Genomic DNA, 10,825 nt, shown 5'->3' with positions numbered 1-10,825 from the left:
TTTTTCCAAGCCCGTTCCCTTGGCAGTGGTTTCGCTAGATAGTGGGTAGGGACAGCGGGAATCTCGTTAATCCATTCATGCGCGTCACTAATTAGATGACGAGCATTTGGCTACCATAAGAGAGTCATAGTTACTCCCGCCGTTTACCCGCGCTTGCTTGAATTTCTTCACGTTGACATTCAGAGCACTGGGCAGAAATCACATTGCGTCAACACCCGCAGGGGCCATCGCAATGCTTTGTTTTAATTAGACAGTCGGATTCCCCCGGTCCGTGCCAGTTCTGAGCTGACCGTTGAATGGCGGCCGAAGAGGACTTCCGGACGCCCTGACGGGCGCACCCGAGCCTCGCAGCAAGACGGTTCCGCGGGAGGCCAAAAGGCACGGGACCGAACTCGGATTCGACATTGACCGCCGAAACGGAACAACGCTTCACCTCGCACAGGCCCGGCACGTCAGCCGCGACCCGCTTCCTCGCCAAGCCCGACACGCCCCGATCCTCAGAGCCAATCCTATCCCGAAGTTACGGATCCAATTTGCCGACTTCCCTTACCTACATTATTCTATCGACTAGAGGCTCTTCACCTTGGAGACCTGCTGCGGATATGGGTACGAACCGGCGCGACGCCTCGACGTGGCCCTCTCCCGGATTTTCAAGGTCCGAGGGGAAGATCCGGACACCGCCGCAACTGCGGTGCTCTTCGCGTTCCAAACCATATCTCCCTGCTAGAGGATTCCATGGAACTCGAACGCTCATGCAGAAAAGAAAACTCTTCCCGGATCTCCCGACGGCGTCTCCGGGTCCTTTTGGGTTGCCCCGACGAACTCTCTTGCGAGGGCCCGAATTATTAACGGTTCCGCTGCCGGGTTCCGGAATAGGAACCGGATTCCCTTTCGCCCAATGGGTGTGTGCTCGCTTCGTACGTTTACGTTCGAATTAAAAACGAACCAACGACATATCTACACCACATCAACATCGGCTTTCGCCTAGGGCTTAGGATCGACTGACTCGTGTGCAACGGCTGTTCACACGAAACCCTTCTCCACGTCAGTCCTCCAGGGCCTCGCTGGAGTATTTGCTACTACCACCAAGATCTGCACCGACGGCGGCTCCAGACGGCCTCACGGCCAGTCCTTCTGCGCTCACCGCCGCGACCCTCCTACTCGTCAGGGCTTCATGGCCGGTTAATTAAATAACCGACCGCACATGCCGCTGACGGCCGAGTATAAGCACGACGCTTCAGCGCCATCCATTTTCAGGGCTAGTAACTTCGGCAGGTGAGTTGTTACACACTCCTTGGCGGATTCCGACTTCCATGGCCACCGTCCTGATGTCTTAAGTTACCAACGCCTTTCATGGTATCCCATAAGCGTCGATTTAGGCGCTTTAACTCGGCGTTTGGTTCATCCCACAGCGCCAGTTCTGCTTACCAAAAATGGCCCACTTGGCACTCTGATTCGAGTCTCGCGGCTTCATATAAAGTTCGAGCAAGCCGGAGATCTCACCCATTTAAAGTTTGAGAATAGGTTGAGGCCGTTTCGACCCCAATGCCTCTAATCATTCGCTTTACCGGATGAAACTCGTAAGCGACGAGCGCCAGCTATCCTGAGGGAAACTTCGGAGGGAACCAGCTACTAGATGGTTCGATTAGTCTTTCGCCCCTATACCCAGTTCCGACGATCGATTTGCACGTCAGAATCGCTACGGACCTCCATCAGGGTTTCCCCAGACTTCGTCCTGACCAGGCATAGTTCACCATCTTTCGGGTCCCAGCGTGTACGCTCTTGGTGCGCCTCTTCTCGCAATGAGAATGAGACGCCCCGGGAGTGCGGGGCGACAGCCGTAACGGCCGCCCATCTTCCCTTAGTCCGTGCAAGACGAACTTTCACTTCATTGCGCCTTTAGGTTTAGTCATGTCCCAATGACTCGCGCACATGCTAGACTCCTTGGTCCGTGTTTCAAGACGGGTCCTGAAAGTACCCAAAGCTATAGCGTCGCAGATCGGCGTTTCAACCGAGTCTGTCCGAGAACTCATTGGCGAACAGCCATTCGTAGACAGAACCGACACCAGGTGCGATTACCGTCATAAACGAACGCGCTTGCCAATGGTCGGACGCTAACTGTGTAGCGGCCCGGCGCCATATGCATACCTTCGAGCGAGTCGACCGGGAAACACCGCGGGTTCGTCCGAAACGGCGAACCGTTCGAACGGGCTCCACCGCGGGCCTTAGATCGACACCCAAAGGATCGCGACGTCCTACTGGGGGAGAAGTGCACGCGTTCGACTTCGGTTCGCATAAACAAAAGGCGCGAACGACGCGTACGCCGTTCGTCGCACGATCATTTAGCGCCGCTATCGAGTCACGCTGAATCTCCCCTTTCGACCTTTCGGGTTTCTCAGGTTTACCCCTGAACGGTTTCACGTACTATTGAACTCTCTCTTCAAAGTTCTTTTCAACTTTCCCTCACGGTACTTGTTCGCTATCGGTCTCGTGGTCATATTTAGCCTTAGATGGAGTTTACCACCCACTTAGGGCTGCACTCTCAAGCAACCCGACTCTGAGGAGAGATCCTCCCGTTATCGGCAACGGTCACTACGGGCCTGGCACCCTCTATGGGCTGTGGCCCCGTTCAAGATGGACTTGGACGCGTCGCACAATCTCGGGATGACGGATCCTCCCTAACACCACATTTCCCGGCGTCCGGTTTCGGCCGCGGGATTCAGTGCTGGGCTTTTTCCTGTTCGCTCGCCGCTACTAAGGAAATCCTAGTTAGTTTCTTTTCCTCCGCTTAATAATATGCTTAAATTCAGCGGGTAGTCTCACCTGCTCTGAGGTCGCAAATATAAATTTGCCTTTATTTTGTCAGACGATAATTACACGTATTCCGTTTATATGGCTGCCTCCAAACAATTTCAAACATCGATCTGACGTCGTTGCGAGAATGTTGTTGTTGTTAATTATAGTGCATAAAATATGCATATAAACAACTTTAACGTCTCGGACACGACGATCGCTTCGTTCGAAATTTAAGCGTTGTGGCTGCTTTTTAATATCGGACGTGCTACGTCTAAACCAACTTGTACCAACAAACTAATAAGAATGTCAGCCGCTATTGCGTTTTAGGATGCCGCGTTATTTTTTATATTGTTTTTATTGTTGTCTACGTTGCATAATATTTTATTATGACAACCGACAATCAATTAACAATTATAGTAACGCGTCATATTTGCACCCAACACGCTCCGACGTAATTGTCTACACAACATTGTGCGCTGTGTTTAAGACAAAAACCGAGCAGTCTTTGAAATTGACACGACCCTCAGCCAGGAGTGGTCCGGGAACAGTATATCCGAGGACCGCAATGTGCGTTCGAAATGTCGATGTTCATGTGTCCTGCAGTTCACAAGTTGACGCGCAATTAGCTGCGTTCTTCATCGACCCACGAGCCAAGTGATCCACCGTTCAGGGTAATCTTTTCAAACAAATTTAAAATATTATTACATAACGCACCGTTCCACATCGAAATCGTTTCATCATCACACAACAACAAAAATAACTACTTAAGGTTATTACAATTGTGATGTATATGTGAGAAACGGACCAATCGAAAGAAACGTTCGGCGTTATATTTTATAATATTTTATTTAATTAAAGTGGCATTTGTTTCTACTTATCGAAAAGAGTATGCAGTTATAGTTTAAGTTTACATAAAGAATAACCCGATGATATTAACGTTTTATAAATACGTATATATATCTATTAGGTTTTTTTTCTCTATCAACTTTGTCTATAAAACTCTGCTCCTTTTGCGATAAGCATTATGTATATTTATTAAATAGAAAATATGTCGAAAAACCAGACGTTTTCTTCAAACAAACGCCACAGCTACAAACTTAATCACAACAATATTTACCAAACAATACAATTGTAGGGTGTTTTGTGTGATACGTCGTTTGGTGGGCATTCTAAGAACGTCCGTCGACATAAAAACGAATCAAAAGAAAAGCACAGGCAGTGCAAAACGTTCCTTCGTCAGTCGGGCGTATATCATTTAAAACCCACAGAATCTAAAAAAGTTAATAAACTTTTTTATTTAGATTCCTACGGTTCGTCGCGTCGTTAAAGTAAATTATTACTTCGACGCATGCGGAACCCAGGTACCCGAAAACCGTAAGCCTAAGCGTTTTTTTCCAAACATCACTCACTATCGATAAAGTAAATTGATTTTATGTATTTATAAATGTGCGTTTGTATGTATAGTAGTATAGTAGTAGTATATTTTGTTATTGGTTGTTTCGAGCTTTTTATTGTTATAAAACGTTTTTGTAGTCTTGTACATAAAGTACAGACGAATAGACAGCCCCTTTTATTTATTAATAAACTCCAACCATTTACAAATTAAATTACAACTACAACATCTCTTTTACACATTAATTATACACCATCTTTATTTTCTTTTTTCCGAAGCGAATACGATGAAGAAAATACGCAAAGACTGGCTTACAAAACCGTAAGCCTAAGCGTTTATTTTTCAAACATCACTCACCATCGGTAAAGTAAAATGATGGTATGTATAAATGTGTATTTGTATGTACAGTAGCGTAATAATTTTGTTGTTGGTTGTTTCGAGTTTATTTATTATTATGGTTTGTATGTATAAAGTTTTAGTCTTGTACATAAAGTACAGACGAATAGACAGCCCCTTTTATTTATTAATAAACTCCAACCATTTACAAATTAAATTACAACTACAACATCTCTTTTACACATTAATTATACACCATCTTTATTTTCTTTTTTCCGAAGCGAATACGATGAAGAAAATACGCAAAGACTGGCTTACAAAACCGTAAGCCTAAGCGTTTATTTTTCAAACATCACTCACCATCGGTTAAGTAAAATGATGGTATGTATAAATGTGTATTTGTATGTACAGTAGCGTATTAATTTTGTTGTTGGTTGTTTCGAGTTTATTTATTATTATGGTTTGTATGTATAAAGTTTTAGTCGTGTACATAAAGTACGATCGTATTGGCAGACACCATTATTATTCATTCATTCATTCTTGTTTGTTATTATAAATAACTCCAACCATATACAAATACTACAACAACAACAACAACATCTCTTGCACATTAATTATACACCACCACTGTGTATTAGTACTTTTTTTCGAAGCGAATACGATGATGGAAATACGCTAAGACCGGCACTGCGAAAGCAATAATAAAACGTTAGCACATAACCATCTTTCGACAATATTGATTCGTGTTAATGTTCGAAAAAATTCTTTGAAAACGTCGTTTACGGCACGTTTACAATCGATTTATAAAATAAATCGAAAAACGTAACAACAGATCCGCTTAATGCAAGACGACCCGTTGTTGCTTTTCCGTTCGACGCATAATAAAGAATTTTGTATGAGAATTGATCATCATACGAATAGTGTATGTATGTGTGTTTTTTGTTGATCAGCACAGACAAAATGTGTGTGTATGTGTGACAACTAAACAACAACATTTACACGTTAATGATCCTTCCGCAGGTTCACCTACGGAAACCTTGTTACGACTTTTACTTCCTCTAAATGATCAAGTTTGGTCATCTTCCCAGCAACATCGGCAACGTCGAAACGCCACCGCGCACCGGTCCGAAGACCTCACTAAATCATTCAATCGGTAGTAGCGACGGGCGGTGTGTACAAAGGGCAGGGACGTAATCAACGCGAGCTTATGACTCGCGCTTACTGGGAATTCCTCGTTCATGGGGAACAATTGCAAGCCCCAATCCCTAGCACGAAGGAGGTTCAGCGGGTTACCCGGACCGCTCGGTCAGGGAGGACACGCTGATTCCTTCAGTGTAGCGCGCGTGCGGCCCAGAACATCTAAGGGCATCACAGACCTGTTATTGCTCAATCTCGTGCGGCTAGAAGCCGCCTGTCCCTCTAAGAAGAATTGTTTGTACGCCGACAGTAAAAACCGCACATAGAGACCGGGCGAACCCGGCTCCAGCCGGCATTTGGGATGTCGAAATACGCCTATTTAGCAGGCTAGAGTCTCGTTCGTTATCGGAATTAACCAGACAAATCGCTCCACCAACTAAGAACGGCCATGCACCACCACCCACCGAATCAAGAAAGAGCTCTCAATCTGTCAATCCTTCCGGTGTCCGGGCCTGGTGAGGTTTCCCGTGTTGAGTCAAATTAAGCCGCAGGCTCCACTCCTGGTGGTGCCCTTCCGTCAATTCCTTTAAGTTTCAGCTTTGCAACCATACTTCCCCCGGAACCCAAAAGCTTTGGTTTCCCGGAAGCTGCCCGCCGAGTCATCGGAGGAACGTCGGCGGATCGCTAGCTGGCATCGTTTATGGTTAGAACTAGGGCGGTATCTGATCGCCTTCGAACCTCTAACTTTCGTTCTTGATCAATGAAAGCGTTTTTGGCAAATGCTTTCGCTTCTGTCCGTCTTGCGACGATCCAAGAATTTCACCTCTAACGTCGCAATACGAATGCCCCCATCCGTTCCTATTAATCATTACCTCGGGGTTCCGAAAACCAACAAAATAGAACCGAGGTCCTATTCCATTATTCCATGCACACAGTATTCAGGCGAAGTTTTAGCCTGCTTTAAGCACTCTAATTTGTTCAAAGTAAACGTGCCGGCCCACCTCGACACTCAATGAAGAGCACCGCGGCGGGATTGAGTTGGGCCGCCCTCTCGAGCTAAGCCCACCGGCAGGACGTCCCGCGAAACGCCAGTTAACACCGCGAACGATGAACCGGCGGCGCGGGACACAAATTCGACTACGAGCTTTTTAACCGCAACAACTTTAATATACGCTATTGGAGCTGGAATTACCGCGGCTGCTGGCACCAGACTTGCCCTCCAATTGATCCTCGTTAAAGGGTTTAGAGTGTACTCATTCCGATTACGGGGCCTCGGATGAGTCCCGTATCGTTATTTTTCGTCACTACCTCCCCGTGCCGGGAGTGGGTAATTTGCGCGCCTGCTGCCTTCCTTGGATGTGGTAGCCGTTTCTCAGGCTCCCTCTCCGGAATCGAACCCTGATTCCCCGTTACCCGTTACAACCATGGTAGGCGCAGAACCTACCATCGACAGTTGATAAGGCAGACATTTGAAAGATGCGTCGCCGGTGCGAGACCGTGCGATCAGCGTAAAGTTATTCAGATTCACCAAGTTGTACGATGACGGCGAAACCGCCACCGATTGGTTTTGATCTAATAAAAGCGCTCCTTCCGTCTCCGGTCGGAGCTCTGTTTGCATGTATTAGCTCTAGAATTACCACAGTTATCCAAGTAAATGTGGGTACGATCTAAGGAACCATAACTGATTTAATGAGCCTTTCGCGGTTTCACCTTAATTTGGCTTGTACTGAGACATGCATGGCTTAATCTTTGAGACAAGCATATGACTACTGGCAGGATCAACCAGGGAACTGTGTTTTTGTGTTTTTTGAGACAGACGAGAGAATAAAATACTCATCATCATCGTTTATAAAGATGAAGAATATGCGCGTTTGTGCGAAACAATCTAACATATAAGAAAGTAACGCCACGCTGTTTCTTCTTTTCTTCGTACGATATAGAGATAAATGTATCGTCATCATCGTCGTCGTAGTCGTTAAACACCACAACACATATATCGGTCAATAAAGGCATAATAATAATATTTATAATATTATTTTTTACCTTTGCCGATTTAAAAGTTCAAACATTCTCTTCACTCTTCGCAAGATTGAATGCGACGTGAATTTATGAAATTCTTTCGAATCCATAAACGTTACGAATATTATATAAATATTCTCGCTCGGATATTAGAGAGTTGACGCATTTATTATTTTTGTTTGTTTAAATCACAAACATTTGTTAGTTCAACAAAGTTTGATTGCATAAGGACCGCCAACGTAAGAGAATACGTTTTGCCGCATCCGCAATCTCGCTGTGGGGAACTGGGCGAGCCACAAAATCACAAAATAAAGCAATCTCGCAAGCAAAGCCCTATTCGAATTCGATAGCGGAAATGTGCGATAAACGTCGATAAATTGGAAGCAAATGCAGAACGTATACATAATCGGTCGTTTTGTCGTCGTCATTTATGATAAACTTCGACTAAACCGTTACACCGTTCATATCGCCTCACTCAACGCATCGACACACACCACTACCATATGTATACCAGCGCGACACCGATCGAGGCAGCCGCTCGGTATTGGATGTGCGCACCGCTCCACTGACATAGCTCCACAGGCGACGTCTACCGAAGCGCACAGCTCTATAACTATAAGGCATACACACAAAAGGGAGAAAATATTTTAAATATTGATAATATTAAAAAGTCATATTTTATATTTAAACCATTATAAAATTTAATTATAAAAACGTTTGTTTTAAAAAAAATAATTAATTAATAAAAACAAAATTATTTTAAGCGCCGTACTTCGTAAACGTCGTACTTCGTTCGTCGTATGTGCAAAGTCAAATGAATGCTGTAGTTAGTCGCAGTTGGAACGTCTGAATGTCGTACAACGTAACAATAATTTTGAGTGCCCTAATGTGTAGACGTCGTACTTCGCGAACGTCGCACTTCGTAAACGACGTACTTCGTGAACGTCGCACTTCGTAAACGACGTACTTCGTGAACGTCGCACTTCGTAAACGACGTACTTCGTAAACGTCGCACTTCGTAAACGACGTACTTCGTGAACGTCGTACTTCGTAAAGGTTATGCAATATTAATACACATTTGCTGTATTGCAAGTTGCATTTTAATAAATATTATGCATTTTTATGTTTTAATTTAATATCTAGGCCAAAATACTATGTTTATTTAATTGTTAAATGTGTACGTTTATTTATAGATACGTAATTTACATAAAAATTTGTTTTTTTTTTTATTATATGCAAACTACAAATAAAACATTTAATATTTTTAAACGTCGTACTTCGTGTAAGTTATGCAATATTGATACAAATTTAGTGTATTGCGGGTCGCAATAATATTAATTTATATTTGAACGTAGTACTTCGTGAAGGTTATGCAACATCAGTACACATTAAGTGTATTGCAGGTTGCATTATTATTAATTTATGTTTTCTCACTTTTTACCTTCATATAAAAAAAAATTTAATATTTTTGGACGTCGTACTTCGTAACAGTTATGCAATATTGATGCACATCTGTTGTGCTGCGGGTTGCATTTTATAAATTTAATGTATTCTTATGATTTACTTTAATGTCTAGGCAAAAAAACACTTTTGATTAGTTGCTGAATGTTTACATTTATTTACAGATACGTAATTTGCAAAAAAATTTGCTGTTTTTTTATTATATACAACACAAATAAAATTCTTTAATATTCTTGAACGTCGTACTTCGTGTAGGTTATGCAATATTGATACAAATTTAGTGTATTGCGGGTCACAATAATATTAATTTATATTTAAACGTAGTACTTCGTGAAGGTTATGCAAGATCAGTACATATTAAGTGTATTGCAGGTTGCATTATTATTAATTTATGTTTTCTCACTTTTAACCTCAATATAAAAAAAAATTAATATTTTTGGACGTCGTACTTCGTAAAGGTTATGCAATATTAATGCACATCTAGTGTGCTGCGGGTTGCATTTTATAAATTTAATGTATTTTTATGTTTTACTTTAATATCTAGGCAAAAAAAACAATTTTGATTAGTTGCTAAATGTTTACATTTATTTACAGATACGTAATTTGCAAAAAAATTTGCTGTTTTTTCATTATATACAACACAAATAAAATTATTATATTATTTATTGTTTACGTTTTACTTCATCACTTTGTGAACGTCGTACTTCGTTTGTACTATGAACGCTGCATTTCGTCGCAGTCGGCAGCACGTGCGAATAAACGTCGTACAAGAAAATCACGATTTTGAGTGCCGTACTTTGCAAACGTCGTACTTCGTCTATACTATGTACAAAGTCAAGTGAACGCTAAACCTCGTCGCAGTCGACAGCGCGTGCAAATAAACGTCGTACAAGAAAATCACGATTTTGAGTGCCGTACTTCGCTAACGTCGTACTTCGTCTGTACTATGTACAAAGTCAAATGAACGCTAAACTTCGTCGCAGTCGACAGCAAGTGCAAATAAACGTCGTACAAGAAAATCATGATTTTGAGTGCCGTACTTCGCAAACGTCGTACTTCGTCTGTACTATGTACAAAGTCAATTGAACGCTGTACTTCGTCGCAGTCGGAAGCAACTGCAAATATACGTCTTACAAGAAAATCATGATTTTGAGTGCCGTACTTCGCAAACGTCGTACTTCGTCTGTACTATGTACAAAGTCAATTGAACGCTGTACTTCGTCGCAGTCGGAAGCAACTGCAAATAAACGTCTTACAAGAAAATCATGATTTTGAGTGCCGTACTTCGCAAACGTCGTACTTCGTCTGTACTATGTACAAAGTCAATTGAACGCTGTACTTCGTCGCAGTCGGAAGCAACTGCAAATAAACGTCTTACAAGAAAATCATGATTTTGAGTGCCGTACTTCGCAAACGTCGTACTTCGTCTGTACTATGCACAAAGTCAATTGAACGCTGTACTCCGTCGCAGTCGGCAGCACGTGCAAATAGACGTCGTACAAGAAAATCACCATTTTGAGTGCCGTACTTCGCAAACGTCGTACTTCGTCTATACTATGTACAAAGTCAAGTGAACGCTAAACCTCGTCGCAGTCGACAGCGCGTGCAAATAAACGTCGTACAAGAAAATCACGATTTTGAGTGCCGTACTTCGCAAACGTCGTACTTCGTCTGTACTATGTA

The 10,825-nt window shown here is 42.9% G+C and overlaps 2 non-coding genes and 1 pseudogene across 2 annotated transcripts; all 3 read right to left on the bottom strand.

Annotated features, from left to right (window-relative positions):
- LOC135267730 (large subunit ribosomal RNA) lies at positions 1–2,837 on the bottom strand (annotated as a pseudogene; the record flags this gene model as incomplete).
- A 476-nt stretch (positions 2,838–3,313) lies between these two features.
- On the bottom strand, positions 3,314–3,470 carry LOC135267727 (5.8S ribosomal RNA). Its single transcript, XR_010336107.1, has one exon. It is a non-coding gene; the product is annotated as a 5.8S ribosomal RNA (ribosomal RNA).
- Positions 3,471–5,528: 2,058 nt separating this feature from the next.
- LOC135267729 (small subunit ribosomal RNA) lies at positions 5,529–7,451 on the bottom strand. The gene has a single exon (XR_010336109.1). It is a non-coding gene; the product is annotated as a small subunit ribosomal RNA (ribosomal RNA).
- Between the last annotated feature and the right edge of the window lie 3,374 nt (positions 7,452–10,825).

Source organism: Tribolium castaneum, unplaced genomic scaffold, assembly GCF_031307605.1.
Source record: "Tribolium castaneum strain GA2 unplaced genomic scaffold, icTriCast1.1 ptg000083l, whole genome shotgun sequence".
In the NCBI taxonomy this organism is placed as follows: domain Eukaryota; kingdom Metazoa; phylum Arthropoda; class Insecta; order Coleoptera; family Tenebrionidae; genus Tribolium; species Tribolium castaneum.
Note: the sequence above shows the minus strand (reverse complement) of the source record. Positions and strands in the feature narration are given on the sequence as shown.